The sequence below is a fragment of the Heterodontus francisci genome, chromosome X (assembly GCF_036365525.1).
Source record: "Heterodontus francisci isolate sHetFra1 chromosome X, sHetFra1.hap1, whole genome shotgun sequence".
Lineage (NCBI taxonomy): Eukaryota > Metazoa > Chordata > Chondrichthyes > Heterodontiformes > Heterodontidae > Heterodontus > Heterodontus francisci.
In genome coordinates this window covers 32,697,574-32,718,183 of record NC_090421.1, presented here as the reverse complement: position 1 = coordinate 32,718,183, position 20,610 = coordinate 32,697,574, and positions in this window count along the sequence as shown.

Below are 20,610 nucleotides of genomic sequence, written 5' to 3'. Positions count from 1 at the left end.
CTCTGACACTCTCAGACCCTCTCAGACACTCTCTATCACTCTTTGACACTCTCTAACACTCTCAGAAACTCTCAGACATTCCCAATCACTCTCATTCAATCTCTGAAACTCTCTGACACTCACTGACACTCTCAGACACACTCAGTCACTCTCTGACACACTCTATCTCTCTCTACCACTCTCTGACATTCTCTGACACTCACTATCACTCTCAGACACTCGCTGATGCTCCCTGACACTCTCAGAACCTCTCTGACACTCTCAGACACTCTCTATCACTCTCAGACACTCTCAGACACTCCCTGACACACTCAGACACTCTCAGACACTCTATATCACTCTCTGACACTCTCTGACACGCTTAGACACTCTCAATTTTCTCAGAAACTCCATATCGCTCTCTATCACTCTCTGACACTCTCAGACACTCTCAATCACTCTCTGAATCTCTCTGACACTCTGTGACATTCTCAATCACTCTCTGACACTCTCTGACAGTCTCAGACACTCTCTGACACTCTGTATCACTGTCTGGCACACTCAGACACGCTCTAACTCTCTCTGACACTCTCTGACACTCTCAGACACTCTCTATCGCTCTCTGACACTCTCTGACACTCTCTGACACTCTCTGACACTCTCTATAACTCTCTGACACTCTCTGGCACTCTCAGCAACTCTCTGTCACTCTCTACAACTCTCTGACATTCTCTGACAATCTCTATCACTCTTAGACACTCGCTGATAATCTCTGACACTCTCAGACACTCTCTGACACTCTCAGACACTCTCTATCACTCTCTGACTCTCTCTGACACTCTCGATCAATCTCTGACACTCTCAGACAATCTCTATTACTCTCAAACACTCTCTGACATTCTCTGACGATCTCTATCACTCTCAGACACTCGCTGACACTCTCAGACCCTCTCTGACACTCTCAGACACTCTCTACCACTCTCAGACACTCTCAGACACTCTCAAACACTCCCTGACACACTCAGACACTCTCAGACACTCCCTATCACTCTCTGACACTCTCACACACTCGCTACCACTCTCTGACACTCTCAGACAATCTCTCTCACTCTCTGAAACAATCTGACAATCTCAGACAACCTCTGACACTCTCTGACAACCTCAGACACTCTCTATCACTCTCTGACACTCTCAGACAATCTCTATCACTCTCAAACACTCTCTGATATTCACTGACAATCTCCATCTCTCTCAGACACTCGCTGACACTCCCTGACACTCTCAGACCCTCTCTGACACTCTCAGACACTCTCTCTCACTCTCAGACACTCTCAGACACTCCCTGACACACTCAGACACTCTCAGACACTCTCAGACACTCTCTGTCACTCTCTGACACTCTCAGACCCTCTCTGACACTCTCAGACACTCTCTATCACTCTCTATCACTCTCAGACACTCTCAGACACTCCCTGACACACTCTGACACTCTCAGACACTCTCTATCACTCTCTGACACTCTTAGACACTCTCAATCACTCTCAGTTCCTCCATATCACTCTCTTTCACTCTCTGACACTCTCAGACACTCTCAATCACTCTCTGAATCTCTCTGACACTCTCTGACGTTCTCAATCACTCTCTGACACTCTCTGACACTCTCAGACACTCGCCATCAAACTCTGACACTCTCTGACACTCTCTGACAATCTTTGACACTCTCTGACACTCTCTGACATTCTCTGACACTCTCAATCACTCTCTGACACTCTCTGACACTCGCTATCGCTCTCTGACACTCTCTGACACTCTCAGGCACTCTCTATCGCTCTCTGACACTCTCTGACACTCTCTGACACTCTCTATCGCACTCGAACACACTCTGACAATCACAGACACTCTCTATCTCTCTCTGACACTCTCAGACACTCTCAGGCACTCTCTATCGCTCTCTGAGACTCTCTGACACTCTCTGACACTCTCTATCGCACTCGGACACTCTCTGACACTCTATGTCTCTCTCAGACACGGTCAGACACTCTCTGTCACTCTCTAACACTCTCTGACACTCTCTGGCACTCTCAGCTACTCTCTGTCACTCTCTACCACTCTCTGACATTCTCTGACAATCTCTATCACTCTCAGACACTCGCTGACAATCTCTGACACTCTCAGACTCTCTCAATCAGTCTCTGACACTCTCGGACACACTGTATCCTTCTCTGACACTCTCAGACACTCTCTGTCTCTCTCTGACACTCGCTGACACTCTCTGACACTCTCAGATAATCTCTGAAACTCTCAGACAATCTCTATCAGTCTCTGACACTCTCTATCAATCTCTGACACTCTCTGACACTCTCAGACACTATCTATCACTCTCTGACATTCTCTCACATTCTCTATTACCCTCCGACACTCTCAGACAATCTCTGACATTTTCTGAAACTCTCTGGCACTCTCAGCCACTCTCTGACACTCTCTGACACTCTCAGACACTCTCTGACACCCTTTGACACTCTCTATCACTCCCTGACACTCACTGACACTCTCAGACACTCTGAGACACTCTCTATCACTCTCTGACACTCTCTGACACTCTCTAGCCCTCTCAGACACTCTCAATCACTCTCTGACATTCTCTGACACTCTCAGACACTCTCAGACATTCTCAATATAGTCTCAATCACTCTCTGACACTCTCTGACACTCTCAATCACTCTCTGACACTCTCTGACACTCTCAGACACTCCCTATCACTCTCTGACATTCTTGACTCTCTCTATCACTCTCTGACAAGCTCTGACGCTCTCTGACACTCTCTGACACTCTGTATCACTCTCGGTCACTCTCTGACACACTCTATCTCTCTCTACCACTCTCTGACATTCTCTGACATTCTCTATAAGTCTCTGACACTCTCTGACACTCTCAATCACTCTCAATCACTCTCTGACACTCTCAATAACCCTCTGAACCTCTCTGACGCTCTCAGATGCTCTCGATCACTCTCTGACACTCTCAGACACTCTCAATCACTCTCTGACACTCTCCGACACTCCCTATCACTCTCTGACACTCTCTGACATTCTCAGACACTCTCTATCACTCTCTGACACTCTCTGACACTCTTAAACACTCTCAATCACTCTCAGGCGCTCTATATCACTTTCTATCACTCTCTGACACTCTCAGACTCTCTCAATCACTCTCTGACACTCTCTGACACTCTCAGACATTCTCAATCACTCTCTGCCACTCTCTGACACTCTCTGACATTCTCTGACACTTTCTATCACTCTCTGACACTCTCTGACACACTTTATCACTCTCAGACACTCTGTATCACTCTCTGACACTCTCAGACACTCTCTAACTCTCTCTGACACTCTCTGACACTCTCTGAAACTCTTTGACACTCTCTGACACTCTCTGACACTCTCTATCACTCGCAGACACTCGCTGACACTCTCTGACACTCTCAGACACTCTCTATCACTCTCAGACAGTCTCAGACACTCTCAGACACTCCCTGACACTCTCAGACACTCTCTGACACTTTCAGACACTCGCTATCACTCTCTGACATTCTCTGACACTCTCTGAAACTCTCAGTCACTCTCTGACACTCTCTGACGCTCTCAAACACTCTCAATCAATCTCTGACGCTCTCTGACACTCTCAATCACTCTCTGACACTCTCAGACACTCCCGATCACTCTCTGACACTCTTGACTCTCTCGAACACTCTCTGACAAGCTCTGATGCTCTCTGACACTCTCTGACACTCTCCATCACTATCGGTCACTCTCTGACACACTCTATCTCTCTCTACAACTCTCTGACATTCTCTGACAATCTCTATCACTCTCTGACACTCTCGGACACTCTCAGACACTCTCAGACATTCTCAATCACTCTCAGTCACTCTCTGACACACTCAATCACTCTCTGACGCGCTCAGACGGTCTCGATCACTCTCTGACACTCTCAGACACTCTCAATCACTCTCTGACACTCTCAGACACTCTCAATCACTCTCTGACACTCTCAGACACTCCCATTCACTCTCTGACACTCTCTGACTGTCACTATCACACTCTGACAAGCTCTGACACTCTCTGACATTCTCAGACACTCTCTAACACTCTCTGACACTCTTAAACACTCTCAATCACTTTCAGACGCTCTATTTCACTTTCTATCACTGTCTGACACTCTCAGACACTCTCAGACATTCTCAATCACTCTCTGACACACTCTGACACTCTCAGTCACTCTCTGACACTCTCTGACATTCTCAGACACTCTCTGTCACTCTCTGACACTCTCTGAAACTCTCTATCACTCTCTATCACTCTCTGACACTCTCTGACACTCTCTGACATTCTCTATCTCTCTCTGACACACGTTATCACTCTCAGACACTCTGTATCACTCTCTGACACGCTCAGACACTCTCTGACACTCTCTGACATTCTCTATCTCTCTCTGACACACTTTATCACTCTCTGACACTCTCTGACACTCTCTGACACTCTCAGACGCTCTCAGACACTCTCTATCACTCTCTGACACTCTCGATCACTCTCTGACACTCTCTGACACTCTCAGACGCTCACAGACACTCTCCATCACTCTCTGACACTCTCTGTCACTCTCTATCACTCTCTGACACTCTCTGACACTCTCTGACACGCTCTGACACTCTCTGACACTCTCAGACAATCTTTATCACTCTCAGACACTCGCTGACGCTCTCTGACACTCTCAGACACTCTCTATCACTCTCAGACACTCGCTATCACTCTCTGACATTCTCTGACACTCTCTAAAACTCTCAATCGCTCTCTGACACTCTCAGACACTCTCAATCACTCTCTGACACTCTCAATCACTCTCTGACACTCTCAGACACTCCCTATCACTTTCTGACACTGTTGACTCTCTCTATCACTCTCTGAAAAGCTCTGACACTCTCTGACACTCTCCGATACTCTCTATCACTCTCGGTCACTCTCTGACACACTCTATCTCTCTCTACAACTCTCTGACATTCTCTGACAATCTCTATCACTCTCTGACACTCGCTGACACTCTCTGACACTCTCGGACACTCTCAGACATTCTCAATTACTCTCAATCACTCTCTGACACACTCAATCACTCTCTGACACTCTCTGACGCTCTCAGACGCTCTCGATCTCTCTCTGACACTCTCAGACTCTCTCAATCACTCTCTGACACTCTCAGACATTCCCTATCACTCTCTGACACTGTCTGACTGTCACTATCACACTCTGACAAGCTCTATCAATCTCTGACACTCTCTGACACTCTCTGACACTCTCTGACACGCTCTGACACTCTCTGACACTCTCTAAAACTCTCTGACACTCTCTGACACTCTCAGACAATCTTTATCACTCTCAGACACTCGCGGACGCTCTCTGACACTCTCAGACACTCTCTATCACTCTCAGACACTCGCTATCACTCTCTGACATTCTCTGACACTCTCTGAAACTCTCAATCGCTCTCTGACACTCTCAGACACTCTCAATCACTCTCTGACGCTCTCTGACACTCTCAATCACTCTCTGACACTCTCAGACACTCCCTATCACTTTCTGACACTGTTGACTCTCTCTATCACTCTCTGAAAAGCTCTGACACTCTCTGACACTCTCCGATACTCTCTATCACTCTCGGTCACTCTCTGACACACTCTATCTCTCTCTACAACTCTCTGACATTCTCTGACAATCTCTATCACTCTCTGACACTCGCTGACACTCTCTGACACTCTCGGACACTCTCAGACATTCTCAATTACTCTCAATCACTCTCTGACACACTCAATCACTCTCTGACACTCTCTGACGCTCTCAGACGCTCTCGATCTCTCTCTGACACTCTCAGACTCTCTCAATCACTCTCTGACACTCTCAGACATTCCCTATCACTCTCTGACACTGTCTGACTGTCACTATCACACTCTGACAAGCTCTATCAATCTCTGACACTCTCTGACACTCTTAAACACTCTCAATCACTCTCAGACGCTCTATATCACTTTCTATCACTCTCTGACTCTCTCAGACACTCTCAGACATTCTCAGTCACTCTCTGACACTCTCAGTCACTCTCTGACAATCTCTGACATTCTCACACACTCTCTATCACTCCCTGACACTCTCTGACACTCACTGACACTCTCTGTCCCTCTCTATCACTCTCTGACACTCTCTGACACTCTCTGACATTCTCTATCTCTCGCTGACACTCTCTGACACTCTCAGACACTCTCTATCACTCTCTATCACTCTCTGACACTCTCTGACACTCTCAGACGCTCTCAGACACTCTCTATCACTCTCTGACACTCTCGATCACTCTCTGACACCCTCTGACACTCTCAGACGCTCTCAGACACTCTCTGTCACTCTCTGACACTCCCTGACACTCTCTGACGCTCTGTGACAATCTCTGACATTCTCTGACACTCTCTATCACTCTCTGACACTCGCCATCACGCTCTGACACTCTGTATCACTTTCTGACACTCTCCGACACTCTCTACCTCTCTCTGACACTCTCTGACACTCTCTGACACTCTCAGATACTCTCTGACACTCTCAGACACTCTCTATCAGTCTCAGACACTCTCTATCACTCTCTGACACTCTATGACACTCTCAGATACTCTCTGACACTCTCAGACACTCTCTATCACTCTCGACCACTCTCTGACGTTCTCTGACAATCTCTATCGCTCTCAGAATCTCGCTGACACTCTCAGATACTCTCAGACACTCTCTATCACTCTCTGACACTCTGAGACACTCTCTATCACTCTCTGACATTCTCTCACACTCTCTATCACCCTCCGACACTCTCAGACACTCTCAGACAATCTCTGACACTCTCTGAAACTCTCTGGCACTCTCAGCTACTCTCTGACACTCTCTGACACTCTCAGACACGCTCTGACACCCTTTGACACACTCTATCACTCACTGACGCTCACTGACACTCTCTGACACTCCCTGACACTCTCAGACACTCTCAGACACTCTCTATCACTCTCTGACACTCTCTGACACTCTCTTTCACTCTCAGACACTCTCAATCACTCTCTGACACTCTCTGACACTCTCAGACACTCTCAGACATTCTCAATCACTCTCAATCACTCTCTGACACTCTCTGACACTCTCAATCACTCTCTGACACTCTCTGACACTCTCAGAAACTCCCTATCACTCTCTGACACTCTTGACTCTCTTTTTCACTCTCTGACAAGCTCTGGCGCTCTCTGACGCTCTCTGACAATCTCTATCACTCTCTGACACTCTCTGACACCCTCAGACGCTCTCAGACGCTCTCAGACACTCTCTATCACTCTCTGACAAGCTCTGACACTCTCAGACGCTCTCAGACACTCTCGATCACTCTCTGACGCACTCTGACACTCTCTGTCACTCTCTATCATTCTCTGACACTCTCTGACACTCTGTGACAATCTCTGACATTCTCTGACAATCTCTATCACTCTCTGACACTCTCTGACACTCTCTATCACTCTCTGACACTCTGCATCACTTTCTGACACTCTCAGACACTCTCTATCTCTCTCTGACACTCTCTGACACTCTCAGACACTCTCTGACACTCTCAGACACTCTCTATCAGTCTTTGACACTCTCTATCAATCTCTGACACTCTCAGACACTCTCTATCACTCTCTGCCACTCTCTGGCATTCTCTGACAATCTCTATCGCTCTCAGAAACTCGCTGACACTCTCAGATACTCTCAGACACTCTCTATCACTCTCTGACACTCTCAGACACTCTCTATCACCCTCTGACATTCTCTCACACTCTCTATCACCCTCCTACACTCTCAGATACTCTCAGACAATCTCTCTCACTCTCTGAAAAACTCTGGCACTCTCAGACAATCTCTGACACTCTCTGACAGTCTCTCACACTCCCTGACACTCTCTGACACTCTCAGACACTCTCTATCACTCTCTGACACTCTCTATCACTCTCAGACACTCTCAATCACTCTCTGACACTCTCTGACACTCTCAGACACTCTCAGACATTCTAAATCACACTCAATCACTCTCTGACACTCTCTGACACTCTCAATCACTCTCTGACACGCTCTGACACTCTCAGACACTCCCCATCACTCTCTGACACTCCTGATTCTCTCTATCACTCTCTGACAAGCTCTGACGCTCTCTGACACTCTCTATCTCTCTCTACCACTCTCTGACATTCTCTGACAATCTCTAACACTCTCTGACACTCTCACACACACCCTATCACTCTCTGACACTCCCTGACATTCTCAGACACTTGCTATCACTATCTGACACTCTCTGACACTCTTAAACACTCTCAATCACTCTCAGACGCTCTTTTTCACTTTCTATCACTCTCTGACACTCTCAGACACTCTCAAACACTCTCTGACACTCTCTATCACTCTCTGACACTCTCTGACACTCTTAAACACTCTCAATCACTCTCAGGCGCTCTATATCACTTTCTATCACTCTCTGACACTCTCAGACTCTCTCAATCACTCTCTGACACTCTCTGACACTCTCAGACATTCTCAATCACTCTCTGCCACTCTCTGACACTCTCTGACATTCTCTGACACTTTCTATCACTCTCTGACACTCTCTGACACACTTTATCACTCTCAGACACTCTGTATCACTCTCTGACACTCTCAGACACTCTCTAACTCTCTCTGACACTCTCTGACACTCTCTGAAACTCTTTGACACTCTCTGACACTCTCTGACACTCTCTATCACTCGCAGACACTCGCTGACACTCTCTGACACTCTCAGACACTCTCTATCACTCTCAGACAGTCTCAGACACTCTCAGACACTCCCTGACACTCTCAGACACTCTCTGACACTTTCAGACACTCGCTATCACTCTCTGACATTCTCTGACACTCTCTGAAACTCTCAGTCACTCTCTGACACTCTCTGACGCTCTCAAACACTCTCAATCAATCTCTGACGCTCTCTGACACTCTCAATCACTCTCTGACACTCTCAGACACTCCCGATCACTCTCTGACACTCTTGACTCTCTCGAACACTCTCTGACAAGCTCTGATGCTCTCTGACACTCTCTGACACTCTCCATCACTATCGGTCACTCTCTGACACACTCTATCTCTCTCTACAACTCTCTGACATTCTCTGACAATCTCTATCACTCTCTGACACTCTCGGACACTCTCAGACACTCTCAGACATTCCCAATCACTCTCAGTCACTCTCTGACACACTCAATCACTCTCTGACGCGCTCAGACGGTCTCGATCACTCTCTGACACTCTCAGACACTCTCAATCACTCTCTGACACTCTCAGACACTCCCATTCACTCTCTGACACTCTCTGACTGTCACTATCACACTCTGACAAGCTCTGACACTCTCTGACATTCTCAGACACTCTCTAACACTCTCTGACACTCTTAAACACTCTCAATCACTTTCAGACGCTCTATTTCACTTTCTATCACTGTCTGACACTCTCAGACACTCTCAGACATTCTCAATCACTCTCTGACACACTCTGACACTCTCAGTCACTCTCTGACACTCTCTGACATTCTCAGACACTCTCTGTCACTCTCTGACACTCTCTGAAACTCTCTATCACTCTCTATCACTCTCTGACACTCTCTGACACTCTCTGACATTCTCTATCTCTCTCTGACACACGTTATCACTCTCAGACACTCTGTATCACTCTCTGACACGCTCAGACACTCTCTGACACTCTCTGACATTCTCTATCTCTCTCTGACACACTTTATCACTCTCTGACACTCTCTGACACTCTCTGACACTCTCAGACGCTCTCAGACACTCTCTATCACTCTCTGACACTCTCGATCACTCTCTGACACTCTCTGACACTCTCAGACGCTCACAGACACTCTCCATCACTCTCTGACACTCTCTGTCACTCTCTATCACTCTCTGACACTCTCTGACACTCTCTGACACGCTCTGACACTCTCTGACACTCTCTAAAACTCTCTGACACTCTCTGACACTCTCAGACAATCTTTATCACTCTCAGACACTCGCTGACGCTCTCTGACACTCTCAGACACTCTCTATCACTCTCAGACACTCGCTATCACTCTCTGACATTCTCTGACACTCTCTAAAACTCTCAATCGCTCTCTGACACTCTCAGACACTCTCAATCACTCTCTGACACTCTCAATCACTCTCTGACACTCTCAGACACTCCCTATCACTTTCTGACACTGTTGACTCTCTCTATCACTCTCTGAAAAGCTCTGACACTCTCTGACACTCTCCGATACTCTCTATCACTCTCGGTCACTCTCTGACACACTCTATCTCTCTCTACAACTCTCTGACATTCTCTGACAATCTCTATCACTCTCTGACACTCGCTGACACTCTCTGACACTCTCGGACACTCTCAGACATTCTCAATTACTCTCAATCACTCTCTGACACACTCAATCACTCTCTGACACTCTCTGACGCTCTCAGACGCTCTCGATCTCTCTCTGACACTCTCAGACTCTCTCAATCACTCTCTGACACTCTCAGACATTCCCTATCACTCTCTGACACTGTCTGACTGTCACTATCACACTCTGACAAGCTCTATCAATCTCTGACACTCTCTGACACTCTCTGACACTCTCTGACACGCTCTGACACTCTCTGACACTCTCTAAAACTCTCTGACACTCTCTGACACTCTCAGACAATCTTTATCACTCTCAGACACTCGCGGACGCTCTCTGACACTCTCAGACACTCTCTATCACTCTCAGACACTCGCTATCACTCTCTGACATTCTCTGACACTCTCTGAAACTCTCAATCGCTCTCTGACACTCTCAGACACTCTCAATCACTCTCTGACGCTCTCTGACACTCTCAATCACTCTCTGACTCTCTCAGACACTCCCTATCACTTTCTGACACTGTTGACTCTCTCTATCACTCTCTGAAAAGCTCTGACACTCTCTGACACTCTCCGATACTCTCTATCACTCTCGGTCACTCTCTGACACACTCTATCTCTCTCTACAACTCTCTGACATTCTCTGACAATCTCTATCACTCTCTGACACTCGCTGACACTCTCTGACACTCTCGGACACTCTCAGACATTCTCAATTACTCTCAATCACTCTCTGACACACTCAATCACTCTCTGACACTCTCTGACGCTCTCAGACGCTCTCGATCTCTCTCTGACACTCTCAGACTCTCTCAATCACTCTCTGACACTCTCAGACATTCCCTATCACTCTCTGACACTGTCTGACTGTCACTATCACACTCTGACAAGCTCTATCAATCTCTGACACTCTCTGACACTCTTAAACACTCTCAATCACTCTCAGACGCTCTATATCACTTTCTATCACTCTCTGACTCTCTCAGACACTCTCAGACATTCTCAGTCACTCTCTGACACTCTCAGTCACTCTCTGACAATCTCTGACATTCTCACACACTCTCTATCACTCCCTGACACTCTCTGACACTCACTGACACTCTCTGTCCCTCTCTATCACTCTCTGACACTCTCTGACACTCTCTGACATTCTCTATCTCTCGCTGACACTCTCTGACACTCTCAGACACTCTCTATCACTCTCTATCACTCTCTGACACTCTCTGACACTCTCAGACGCTCTCAGACACTCTCGATCACTCTCTGACACCCTCTGACACTCTCAGACGCTCTCAGACACTCTCTGTCACTCTCTGACACTCCCTGACACTCTCTGACGCTCTGTGACAATCTCTGACATTCTCTGACACTCTCTATCACTCTCTGACACTCGCCATCACGCTCTGACACTCTGTATCACTTTCTGACACTCTCCGACACTCTCTACCTCTCTCTGACACTCTCTGACACTCTCTGACACTCTCAGATACTCTCTGACACTCTCAGACACTCTCTATCAGTCTCAGACACTCTCTATCACTCTCTGACACTCTATGACACTCTCAGATACTCTCTGACACTCTCAGACACTCTCTATCACTCTCGACCACTCTCTGACGTTCTCTGACAATCTCTATCGCTCTCAGAATCTCGCTGACACTCTCAGATACTCTCAGACACTCTCTATCACTCTCTGACACTCTGAGACACTCTCTATCACTCTCTGACATTCTCTCACACTCTCTATCACCCTCCGACACTCTCAGACACTCTCAGACAATCTCTGACACTCTCTGAAACTCTCTGGCACTCTCAGCTACTCTCTGACACTCTCTGACACTCTCAGACACTCTCTGACACCCTTTGACACACTCTATCACTCACTGACGCTCACTGACACTCTCTGACACTCCCTGACACTCTCAGACACTCTCAGACACTCTCTATCACTCTCTGACACTCTCTGACACTCTCTTTCACTCTCAGACACTCTCAATCACTCTCTGACACTCTCTGACACTCTCAGACACTCTCAGACATTCTCAATCACTCTCAATCACTCTCTGACACTCTCTGACACTCTCAATCACTCTCTGACACTCTCTGACACTCTCAGAAACTCCCTATCACTCTCTGACACTCTTGACTCTCTTTTTCACTCTCTGACAAGCTCTGGCGCTCTCTGACGCTCTCTGACAATCTCTATCACTCTCTGACACTCTCTGACACCCTCAGACGCTCTCAGACACTCTCTATCACTCTCTGACAAGCTCTGACACTCTCAGACGCTCTCAGACACTCTCGATCACTCTCTGACGCACTCTGACACTCTCTGTCACTCTCTATCATTCTCTGACACTCTCTGACACTCTGTGACAATCTCTGACATTCTCTGACAATCTCTATCACTCTCTGACACTCTCTGACACTCTCTATCACTCTCTGACACTCTGCATCACTTTCTGACACTCTCAGACACTCTCTATCTCTCTCTGACACTCTCTGACACTCTCAGACACTCTCTGACACTCTCAGACACTCTCTATCAGTCTTTGACACTCTCTATCAATCTCTGACACTCTCAGACACTCTCTATCACTCTCTGCCACTCTCTGGCATTCTCTGACAATCTCTATCGCTCTCAGAAACTCGCTGACACTCTCAGATACTCTCAGACACTCTCTATCACTCTCTGACACTCTCAGACACTCTCTATCACCCTCTGACATTCTCTCACACTCTCTATCACCCTCCTACACTCTCAGATACTCTCAGACAATCTCTCTCACTCTCTGAAAAACTCTGGCACTCTCAGACAATCTCTGACACTCTCTGACAGTCTCTCACACTCCCTGACACTCTCTGACACTCTCAGACACTCTCTATCACTCTCTGACACTCTCTATCACTCTCAGACACTCTCAATCACTCTCTGACACTCTCTGACACTCTCTGACACTCTCAGACACTCTCAGACATTCTAAATCACACTCAATCACTCTCTGACACTCTCTGACACTCTCAATCACTCTCTGACACGCTCTGACACTCTCAGACACTCCCCATCACTCTCTGACACTCCTGATTCTCTCTATCACTCTCTGACAAGCTCTGACGCTCTCTGACACTCTCTATCTCTCTCTACCACTCTCTGACATTCTCTGACAATCTCTAACACTCTCTGACACTCTCACACACACCCTATCACTCTCTGACACTCCCTGACATTCTCAGACACTTGCTATCACTATCTGACACTCTCTGACACTCTTAAACACTCTCAATCACTCTCAGACGCTCTTTTTCACTTTCTATCACTCTCTGACACTCTCAGACACTCTCAAACACTCTCTGACACTCTCTATCACTCTCTATCTCTCTCTGACACTCTCTGACATTCTCTGACACTTTCTATCACTCTCTGACACTCTCTGACACACTTTATCACTCTCAGCCACTCTGTGTCTCTCTCTGACACTCTCAGACACTCTCTAACTCTCTCTGACACTCTCTGACACTCTCTAAAACTCTCTGACACTCTCTGACACTCTCAGACGATCTCAGACACTCTCTATCACTCTTGACACTCTCTGACACTCTCCATCACTCTCTGACACTCTCAGACGCTCTCAGACACTCTCTATCACACTCTGACACTCTCTGTCACTCTCTGACACTCTCTGTCACTCTGTATCAGTCCCTACCACTCTCTGACACTCTCTGACACTCTCTGTCACTCTCTAAAACTCTCTGACACTCTCTGACTCTCTCAGATGCTCTCAGACACTCTCTATCACTCGATGACACTATCTGACACTCTCTGACACTCTCAGACACTCTCTATCAACTCTGACACTCTCTGACACTCTCTGTCAATCTCTGACACTCTCCATCACTCTCTATCACTCTCTGTCACTCTCTGACACTCTGTGACACTCTCTGACATTCTCTGACACTCTCAATCACTCTCTGACACTCTCTGACACTCTCTATCACTCTCTGACACTCTGTATCTCTGTCTGACACTCTCAGACACTCTCTATCTCTCTCTGACACTCTCTGACACTCTCAGACACTCTCAATCGCTCTCTGACACTCTCTGACACTCTCTGACACTCACTATCACACTCTAACACTCTCTGACACTCTCTGTCTCTCTCAGACACGCTCACTCACTCTCTATCACTCTCTGACACTCTCTGACACTCTCAATCACTCTCTGACACTTTCTGACACTCTGTATCACTGTCTGACACTCTCAGACACTCTCTATCTCTCTCTGACGCTCTCTGACACTCTCAGACACTCTATCGCTCTCTGACACTCTCTGACACTCTCCATAACACTCTGACACTCTCTGACACTCTCTGTCTCTCTCAGACACTCTCAGACACTCCCCATCACTCTCTGACACTCCTGATTCTCTCTATCACTCTCTGACAAGCTCTGACGCTCTCTGACACTCTCTATCTCTCTCTACCACTCTCTGACATTCTCTGACAATCTCTAACACTCTCTGACACTCTCACACACACCCTATCACTCTCTGACACTCCCTGACATTCTCAGACACTTGCTATCACTATCTGACACTCTCTGACACTCTTAAACACTCTCAATCACTCTCAGACGCTCTTTTTCACTTTCTATCACTCTCTGACACTCTCAGACACTCTCAAACACTCTCTGACACTCTCTATCACTCTCTATCTCTCTCTGACACTCTCTGACATTCTCTGACACTTTCTATCACTCTCTGACACTCTCTGACACACTTTATCACTCTCAGCCACTCTGTGTCTCTCTCTGACACTCTCAGACACTCTCTAACTCTCTCTGACACTCTCTGACACTCTCTAAAACTCTCTGACACTCTCTGACACTCTCAGACGATCTCAGACACTCTCTATCACTCTTGACACTCTCTGACACTCTCCATCACTCTCTGACACTCTCAGACGCTCTCAGACACTCTCTATCACACTCTGACACTCTCTGTCACTCTCTGACACTCTCTGTCACTCTGTATCAGTCCCTACCACTCTCTGACACTCTCTGACACTCTCTGTCACTCTCTAAAACTCTCTGACACTCTCTGACTCTCTCAGATGCTCTCAGACACTCTCTATCACTCGATGACACTATCTGACACTCTCTGACACTCTCAGACACTCTCTATCAACTCTGACACTCTCTGACACTCTCTGTCAATCTCTGACACTCTCCATCACTCTCTATCACTCTCTGTCACTCTCTGACACTCTGTGACACTCTCTGACATTCTCTGACACTCTCAATCACTCTCTGACACTCTCTGACACTCTCTATCACTCTCTGACACTCTGTATCTCTGTCTGACACTCTCAGACACTCTCTATCTCTCTCTGACACTCTCTGACACTCTCAGACACTCTCAATCGCTCTCTGACACTCTCTGACACTCGCTGACACTCACTATCACACTCTAACACTCTCTGACACTCTCTGTCTCTCTCAGACACGCTCACTCACTCTCTATCACTCTCTGACACTCTCTGACACTCTCAATCACTCTCTGACACTTTCTGACACTCTGTATCACTGTCTGACACTCTCAGACACTCTCTATCTCTCTCTGACGCTCTCTGACACTCTCAGACACTCTATCGCTCTCTGACACTCTCTGACACTCTCCATAACACTCTGACACTCTCTGACACTCTCTGTCTCTCTCAGACACGCTCAGAAACTCTCTATCACTCTCTGACACTCTCGGGCACTCTCAGCTACTCTCTGTCACTCTCTACCACTCTCTGACATTCTCTGACAAGCTCTAACACTCTCAGACACTCTCTGACACTCTCAGACACTCTCAATCACTCTCTGACACTCTCGGACACACTGTATCACTCTCTGACACTCTCAGACACTCTCTGTCTCTCTCTGACACTCGCTGACACTCTCTGACACTCTCAGATAATCTCTGACAGTCTCAGACACTCTCTATCAGTCTCTGACCCTCTCTATCGATCTCTGACACTTTCAGACACTCTCTATCACTCGCTACCACTCTCTGACATTCTCTGACAATCTCTATCGCTCTCAGAAAATCGCTGACACTCTCAGATATTCTCAGACACTATCACTCTCTGACACTCTCAGACACTCTCTATCACTCTCTGACATTCTCTCACATTCTCTATCACCCTCCGACACTCTCAGACACTCTCAGACAATCTCTGACACTTTCTGAAACTCTCTGGCACTCTCAGCCACTCTCTGACACTCTCTGACACTCCCAGACACTCTCTGACACCCTTTGACACTCTCTATCACTCACTGACACTCACTGACACTCTCAGACACTATCAGACACTCTCCATCACTCTCTGACACTCTCTGACACTCTCTGTCACTCTCAGACACTCTCAATCACTCTCTGACACTCTCTGACACTCTCTATCAGTCTCTGACACTCTCTGACACTCTCTATCACTCTCAGACACTCTCTGACACTCTCTGACACTCTCTGACACTCTCAGACACTCTCAGACATTCTCAATCACTCTCAATCACTCTCTGACACTCTCTGACACTCTCAATCACTCTCTGACACTCTCTGACACTCTCAGACACTCCCTGTCACTCTCTGACACTCTTGAATCTCTCTATCACTCTCTGACAAGCTCTGACACTCTCTGACACTCTCTGACACTCTCAATCACTCTCTGACACTCCCCAACACTCCCTATCACTCTCTGACACTCTCTGACATTCTCAGACACTCTCTATCACTCTCTGACACTATCAGACACTGTTAAACACTCTCAATCACTCTCAGACGCTCGATATCACTTTCTATCACTCTCTGACACTCTCTGACACTCTCAATCACTCTCTGACACTCTCTGACACTCTCAGACACTCCCTGTCACTCTCTGACACTCTTGAATCTCTCTATCACTCTCTGACAAGCTCTGACACTCTCTGACACTCTCTGACACTCTCAATAACTCTCTGACACTCCCCAACACTCCCTATCACTCTCTGACACTCTCTGACATTCTCAGACACTCTCTGACACTCTCTACCTCTCTCTGACACTCTCTGACACTCTCTGACACTCTCAGATACTCTCTGACACTCTCAGACACTCTCTATCAGTCTCAGACACTCTCTATCACTCTCTGACACTCTATGACACTCTCAGATACTCTCTGACACTCTCAGACACTCTCTATCACTCTCGACCACTCTCTGACGTTCTCTGACAATCTCTATCGCTCTCAGAATCTCGCTGACACTCTCAGATACTCTCAGACACTCTCTATCACTCTCTGACACTCTGAGACACTCTCTATCACTCTCTGACATTCTCTCACACTCTCTATCACCCTTCGACACTCTCAGACACTCTCAGACAATCTCTGACACTCTCTGAAACTCTCTGGCACTCTCAGCTACTCTCTGACACTCTCTGACACTCTCAGACACTCTCTGACACCCTTTGACACACTCTATCACTCACTGACGCTCACTGACACTCTCTGACACTCCCTGACACTCTCAGACACTCTCAGACACTCTCTATCACTCTCTGACACTCTCTGACACTCTCTTTCACTCTCAGACACTCTCAATCACTCTCTGACACTCTCTGACACTCTCAGACACTCTCAGACATTCTCAATCACTCTCAATCACTCTCTGACACTCTCTGACACTCTCAATCACTCTCTGACACTCTCTGACACTCTCAGAAACTCCCTATCACTCTCTGACACTCTTGACTCTCTTTTTCACTCTCTGACAAGCTCTGGCGCTCTCTGACGCTCTCTGACAATCTCTATCACTCTCTGACACTCTCTGACACCCTCAGACGCTCTCAGACACTCTCTATCACTCTCTGACAAGCTCTGACACTCTCAGACGCTCTCAGACACTCTCGATCACTCTCTGACGCACTCTGACACTCTCTGTCACTCTCTATCATTCTCTGACACTCTCTGACACTCTGTGACAATCTCTGACATTCTCTGACAATCTCTATCACTCTCTGACACTCTCTGACACTCTCTATCACTCTCTGACACTCTGCATCACTTTCTGACACTCTCAGACACTCTCTATCTCTCTCTGACACTCTCTGACACTCTCAGACACTCTCTGACACTCTCAGACACTCTCTATCAGTCTTTGACACTCTCTATCAATCTCTGACACTCTCAGACACTCTCTATCACTCTCTGCCACTCTCTGGCATTCTCTGACAATCTCTATCGCTCTCAGAAACTCGCTGACACTCTCAGATACTCTCAGACACTCTCTATCACTCTCTGACACTCTCAGACACTCTCTATCACCCTCTGGCATTCTCTCACACTCTCTATCACCCTCCTACACTCTCAGATACTCTCAGACAATCTCTCTCACTCTCTGAAAAACTCTGGCACTCTCAGACAATCTCTGACACTCTCTGACAGTCTCTCACACTCCCTGACACTCTCTGACACTCTCAGACACTCTCTATCACTCTCTGACACTCTCTATCACTCTCAGACACTCTCAATCACTCTCTGACACTCTCTGACACTCTCTGACACTCTCAGACACTCTCAGACATTCTAAATCACACTCAATCACTCTCTGACACTCTCTGACACTCTCAATCACTCTCTGACACGCTCTGACACTCTCAGACACTCCCCATCACTCTCTGACACTCCTGATTCTCTCTATCACTCTCTGACAAGCTCTGACGCTCTCTGACACTCTCTATCTCTCTCTACCACTCTCTGACATTCTCTGACAATCTCTAACACTCTCTGACACTCTCACACACACCCTATCACTCTCTGACACTCCCTGACATTCTCAGACACTTGCTATCACTATCTGACACTCTCTGACACTCTTAAACACTCTCAATCACTCTCAGACGCTCTTTTTCACTTTCTATCACTCTCTGACACTCTCAGACACTCTCAAACACTCTCTGACACTCTCTATCACTCTCTATCTCTCTCTGACACTCTCTGACATTCTCTGACACTTTCTATCACTCTCTGACACTCTCTGACACACTTTATCACTCTCAGCCACTCTGTGTCTCTCTCTGACACTCTCAGACACTCTCTAACTCTCTCTGACACTCTCTGACACTCTCTAAAACTCTCTGACACTCTCTGACACTCTCAGACGATCTCAGACACTCTCTATCACTCTTGACACTCTCTGACACTCTCCATCACTCTCTGACACTCTCAGACGCTCTCAGACACTCTCTATCACACTCTGACACTCTCTGTCACTCTCTGACACTCTCTGTCACTCTGTATCAGTCCCTACCACTCTCTGACACTCTCTGACACTCTCTGTCACTCTCTAAAACTCTCTGACACTCTCTGACTCTCTCAGATGCTCTCAGACACTCTCTATCACTCGATGACACTATCTGACACTCTCTGACACTCTCAGACACTCTCTATCAACTCTGACACTCTCTGACACTCTCTGTCAATCTCTGACACTCTCCATCACTCTCTATCACTCTCTGTCACTCTCTGACACTCTGTGACACTCTCTGACATTCTCTGACACTCTCAATCACTCTCTGACACTCTCTGACACTCTCTATCACTCTCTGACACTCTGTATCTCTGTCTGACACTCTCAGACACTCTCTATCTCTCTCTGACACTCTCTGACACTCTCAGACACTCTCAATCGCTCTCTGACACTCTCTGACACTCGCTGACACTCACTATCACACTCTAACACTCTCTGACACTCTCTGTCTCTCTCAGACACGCTCACTCACTCTCTATCACTCTCTGACACTCTCTGACACTCTCAATCACTCTCTGACACTTTCTGACACTCTGTATCACTGTCTGACACTCTCAGACACTCTCTATCTCTCTCTGACGCTCTCTGACACTCTCAGACACTCTATCGCTCTCTGACACTCTCTGACACTCTCCATAACACTCTGACACTCTCTGACACTCTCTGTCTCTCTCAGACACGCTCAGAAACTCTCTATCACTCTCTGACACTCTCGGGCACTCTCAGCTACTCTCTGTCACTCTCTACCACTCTCTGACATTCTCTGACAAGCTCTAACACTCTCAGACACTCT